We start from the raw sequence: 6,000 nt of genomic DNA on the forward strand, positions 1-6,000 counted from the left end.
TCAGTACATGCAATGCATTTCTTTCATTTCAGAAACAGTGTGTTGGGGGTTGATTTTCTGCAGCATAGACTTATTTTTAACAAGATAATGTGTAGTTATCCCTAATATGAAGGAGCCTTGGTCGTGCTGTCAGTTACGTGTTCAACTGCTAACTGCAACATTGGAAGTTCAAACCTGCCATGGGAGAAAGAGTTCCGGCCCTGGAAAACCTAGACAGAATTGACTCAGTGGCAATGGGAGTGGAGAATGTGTACATTTAATTATTGGTATTTTAAGGCCTTTAAAGCCTAAAGTTATCAAATTAACAGGTAGATATTCGTCTTACCCGAACTCTGCTGTTAGTCATAGCAGGTCCAATTACAGTGTTTATTCAATCTTCCAGGACGTATCCCGGCTTCGGTGAGATAGATTTAATTTATCACAAGTTGGCTTGTAAAGCTGACTTTCCATTTACTCAACAAATACTTTTGAGTACTATCTATTGTGCCAAGAACGGTGCTCAATTAAGAGTGTGCTTGTGTGTCTCAGCCCGCAAGGTGGTTACAGTCTACCTGCTAATTATGTGGGACAAATGTCAAAAAAGACCTATATGCCAAGTCCCCTTGGAACAAACTGCAAAGAGAAACTAAATTAGCTGGGATTGTGAGGGGAAGTCAGGGATTTCTTCTCAAAGGAGGAGGAAGACTCTGAGAAGGACATCGCAGGCAGACCAATCAGTATGACTGAAGATAGGACACAGTAATAGTTAAATACTTTTAGTGGAACATTAGGTATATTATCATTATTGGTGATGATAAGCTGTCTCACTATATTGCTTTTTAAAAACAATTTTAAAATGGTAGTGTAGAATGAGGTAGCTAAATGGTATCTATTTAAAAATCATTGATACTTCTTCCTCCTCAACACAAACACTGGCTTGGAGTTTAAGGCAATTTCAAATCCACGGAAATACTTAAGAATTGATTTCATTTCTGGGTCTGATAGATGTATTGTCTCCACAGTAGGTCTACAAGGCCATATGGATTTGGAAATCATATATGAAAAACTCAAGCTTGTCTGCCCCCACCTCCTGCAAAAAAGAGAGCCATGAACTGATAGATTCTACCAGAAAATAAAATAAGGCAAGATTTTCTGACTCTCCCAGTCAGTTACTTCTTAGCTTTAGTGGGAGTTTCGTGTAATCCAAATCCGTGGATCATTGGCTCCCCAACACCGGAATCGTTCCTTTTCTCTCCTGAGTCCACTATACTGAAAGATGCCCTACCCGCCTGAAGAAGTAGTGCCGTGGTGGAGTTGTGCTGTCCTTCCAGTCAGTCTCTATTCCGCGTCACCGTTCCCTCTGCTGGTCCTCTCATCTAGTGGCTCTTGTCTCTTCATAGCTAGCTCCCCCCTTTAAACTTAGTACTCTTCCTATTTCATGACAATGGTAAACATGGGAAAAGCACCATCCTTCATATTAATTACCTCCGCCATCTTGGAATGGGTAATTCTAAATGTGTATGTATACGCAGGCAGGAATATGTTCCTGGAAAACAAAAGTATTGTGGCAGAAGTAGACACAATCTTAACTCAAGGCATGATCATAATTATAGCAGTATATGGCTTACCATGTCCTTTGTGGGGACTCTGTGGATTCACACAGTTGTCATGGGAGTTGACACATGAGAAGTTGTTTATAAGAGATTAAATGATGACTTCCCAATGTAGATGTCTTTGAGAAACATCAGGGGTTTTCATTTTGCACTTAGTAAGACTGTATATCTGAATATTTAATTAGGGATATTGACTGCATTTGATATATAATTTTATGACACAAATAAGAGTTATATAAGAAATATAGTGTATAGAATCTCTGGTCCCCTAGTGGGTTATGCATTGGACTTCTAACCACAATATCCACAGTTCAAACTCACCAGCCGCCCCCTGGGAGGAAGATGAGGTTTCTGCTCCGGAAACGACTAACTGCCGCTGAAACCTACAAGGGGCAGATTCTACTCTGTCCTGCAGGGACACGATGAGTCAGGCTCCACTCGATGGTAGTGAAAGTATTAGTTTTTCTTAGTGGGTGTGTATTCCTAAATATGCACAGTTCTATTTTTATAATTAAGAGGAACGCTGAGGCTGACCACTTGTGGAAGGATTCGATTGCCAGAAACCCACAACGGCAGTTCCACCCTGTCCGAGAAGCTGGCTATGAGTTGGAACCAACTCAATAGCAGTGAGAATATATTAAGAATTTTGGTCTGCTCTCCAGAAGTTAATTTGATTTCTCTGTGTTTCAATGGGTTTAACAGCCCTCCTTGGTCAGCATCTGAGTACTTTCGCTGATTGGGAGAACTCAAACAGAACATACAATTTGGCATGATTTTCTGTCTTGATGGAGCGACATAAATAACATGGATAGTTGAAATTAGACTTAAGAGACATTGTCAAAAGGGAAAAGATTACATAGTGCCTACTCACAAAAACTATGATTAATGCTTTAAGACTTTATCTGTACCTACCATTAAATTAACAAAAAGTTGTAAGAAAAAGGTAGGTCAGTTCTTAGGGCATAACAGAAAAAAAAACAGGGATTTGCTTTACAAGACATGAACCAATTTATTTAAGTAAGTGGTACTGATGATGAAGTAGAAAATCAACACGGTAAAGTTTACTCTGAAGCTCTTCAGGGATATTTACCTTGAGAAAATCAGCAGTATATTTTACTGGTCGCACCCTGTGACTGACATAATTTTTGCTTTTATTCGTCTCAATTTTTTGAAATGCTTTCTGGAAATAAGATGGGGGAAATGATTCCTTCTGAGGTGTTTTTTTCCTCATGCTTATGTCTGAGTGTACAGAGAGTTGTAGTTCTCATCCCTCAATTACATTGAGACATGTAGAGGATGTGGTCCACTTCGTATGGACCATTCTTTTTCACAAGAGGGACAGTTGGGATTCTAGAAAAGAATGATTGGACCAGAGGAAGGAGACTGGATTTCTTGTTCTAGTTATGCCACTAACAGACAATGTGACATTGGCAAGTTAACGTCTTTGAGCTTCAGGGATTTTTGTTTGTGTTCATCTGTACAAGAAGGGTGCTGAGCACAATGGTTTATAAGAGATCTAGATGTTCTAAGAAGCTCTTTCTGCATTGGGAGCCAAGGAATTCTGTGTTGTAAGATTTGCCCCAAACTGACTACATTTGGGGGCTTTGCCCTTTAAGTATTACAGCAGTGGACGTTTCATTTCACATGTATTTTAAGTAATTCATCAATGTTCATAAAATTCTTTGAAGAGCTTTTGTGTATATAGCGTTTCCATCCTATTATGTGTCGTTCTTCAGAAATGGAAGCCGTGTGCTCTGTTAATGAAATCACCATTTCTTATGATGTGACAGACAATATTAAAGTAGTTAGATTTTGAGTCGGCATAGAATTATATTTGAAATACACATCTAATAATTTTCCTCCTTATGTCCTGTAGATCATACTTCTTAATTCAGAAATGTAGTGGTAGTTAGGCGTCACAGTTGCTGTTGAAGTCTCTGAGGATTGTTAAAATCAGATTAATTTGAACTAGGTGAATTTGTATTTGGAATGATTTTACTTGGCTGAAGGTTTTTTTCTCTAAACTATATTTGAGGAATGGTGTGGTTAAGCCAATTTATGGTGGAAAGTTTATTTTATGGACCATATTTCTCTACTTCAGGATTAAGTGTTGATTAAGTATTCAATAAGTAGTCAACTGCTGTGAAGGGTTGGCAGTTCGAACCGATCCAGTGGCTCCGCAGGAGACTGACCTGGTGATCTGTTACTATAAAGTTTACAGTCTAGGAATCCTAAGGGGGAAGTTGTCCTCTGCCACGTGGAGTCACTCTAAGTCAAAATTGATTACACAGAACCTAACTATTACAACAACAACTCTTTGTACTTTAACAGAATAGTTTTTAAAACCTTTGACATATTATTATCTATTCATGGAAGATAATCGCAACCGATGCTTATCAATTTATTAAAGCAAAAGCAAGAACTGGATATAAATAAATGTTCATCATCAGATTGAATGCTTTTTAGAAGTTCGAGACTAAGATGTTGAGGATGGGATCGAAGAAAGCTGTTTCCTTCCTTTTCACTTTGGATTAGCATCCAAATTGTTGGGCTGTTAGAAAAACTAGAACTAAATATTAAGTTTAATAAATCCATTGCTGTAGATGATGTAGTGATAAATTCTCTTTTTTAAACAGCTGAATGAGATAAGGAAAGAATATGTTTTTGTTTGTTTTAATCAGTTGTTGGTTCACAGAAGAGTAACAAGAATCTTTACAATAAGTTTGTTTTACTTCAGTCAAGTTGATTTTGACTCATAGCATCCATATAGGACAGAGGAGAACTGCCCCTGTGGATTTATGAGACTGAACATCTTGATGGGAGTAATAAACCTCTTCTTTCTCCTGAGGAGCAGCTGGTGGTTTCGAACTGCTACAGTGTGGTTAGCAGGCCAATCATGCAACCCATTTGGCATTTCACTATCTATTTCCCCCCTTTTTTGGTCTGTGTTTCCGAGTCTTTATTCTTAAAAGGGGAAGTCCATTGTCATTATTACTTTGCAATGGCATAAACTGGAAAGTGGTTGTCTTCTATGTTATGTTTTAAAATTTGCAAATGCTTCAACTTTTGAAAATCGGCTTAAAGTTATCCACAATAGGACACTCTGATCTGTGTGTGTCTGTGTGTGTTTCTCCGACTCTGGGTTTCTAATCAACGAGTTGACATTGTTATTGCACCAGTAACTACTACATATTATGACCACCGGGCCCTCTAAAGTATTGTCTGCAACTTATTTGTATTTAGAATAGGATTTTTTTTTTGTGTGTGTGTGTGGGGGGGGGGTTATTGTCTTCAGTATATTTAAGCCACAAAGGTAGTCTCGTGCTTCTTTTATGATTTTTATGAGGCAGCGTTGCATGTAGAAAAGGAGTTGGGATTATAAATTAACCGTTAGGTAGCATATGTGTGTCTCTGATAGATTCAATAAAAATTATTTGGGAAGCAGTGATGGCTATTTAATATTTAATAAAGTTCAGGCATTACCAGTCAATATCTCAAAATAAGCTTTCTCGCCCCCCCCTCCCCACACACTCATTTGTATTTTATAGGAAAATACTACTTGTCTTAAAGGAAGGTACTTCTTACTACCTTAGCTAGTTGCGTCTTGGATTTGTGGTATTTTAAATGATATATTTTGGAAATTTCAAACAAGTAGTTCCTTGCTGCAGAAGCATCCAGCTGTGCTCTTTAAACATGAATGAATAAACCTCTTGAGGAACTAAATCTCAATTCTGTAAAAACTAGGAATAATTGGGAAAGAAGAGCTGAAAGCCAATTCGTAAAGTTGGAAGCACAAGTTTGTTGTTTGGACGGAACTCTGAAAGAGAGGATAAGCTTTTTGTCACAGCCATGATTTTTTACTGTCCAGAGGAGTGGATTTTGTACTGTTGGCCGTCAGCCTTGACTAAGCTTGTGCTGATGAAGACTGATGATTCTGTTCTCAGAAAGAACTTGAAAGGTGCTATTTCCTGCCCTTCTGAGACCAGCAGTAAAATTCTCCCCCCTACTAGTTTACCCTATTTTCACTTTTCAGAACTGTTTAGAAAATGTGTTAGTTGGGTGCTATCAACACCAACTGAAAATGTGTTCGTTGGGTGCTTGAAACAGAAACTTGGAACACCCAGCCGCTTTCGGGCATGCAAGACACTCATTCTCTGGCAGCATTTTAAAAACAGTGCAGATGAACCCTGCATTTACCATGGCTTTCAGGAAATACTTCAAGCTGCATTTGACAGTCGCTTGATTCCCCCCTCCCCGCCCCCCCCCACTCCATCGCCTCATTGCCAGCCACTAACCCCTAGAGGTTACCTGACCTGCCACGGAGCCTTGGCGTGGTCCCTGTTGGACACCTGCTTGGCCAGCCACATTGGTTGGTCCTTCCTCCAGGCAATTTGTGAGCCGCTTGGGG

The 6,000-nt window shown here is 39.1% G+C and overlaps 1 protein-coding gene across 5 annotated transcripts in view; it reads left to right on the forward strand.

The window, feature by feature from the left end:
- Positions 1–6,000, forward strand: part of KLHL13 (kelch like family member 13) — a 204,177-nt gene that overhangs the window by 125,623 nt on the left and 72,554 nt on the right. Inside the window, exon 1 of one of the 5 annotated variants that reach the window (XM_004710081.2) lies at positions 5,951–5,985. The exons of the other annotated variants lie outside the window; for them this stretch is intronic. The gene's annotated coding sequence lies outside the window, so the exon portion shown is untranslated. Of the gene's footprint in view, positions 1–5,950; positions 5,986–6,000 lie in introns of those variants that run through there. 5 annotated transcript variants of the gene reach the window in all.

This window comes from Echinops telfairi, unplaced genomic scaffold (assembly GCF_000313985.2).
Source record: "Echinops telfairi isolate 266 unplaced genomic scaffold, ASM31398v2 ScPeMD7_7427;HRSCAF=8465, whole genome shotgun sequence".
NCBI classification, from domain to species: domain Eukaryota; kingdom Metazoa; phylum Chordata; class Mammalia; order Afrosoricida; family Tenrecidae; genus Echinops; species Echinops telfairi.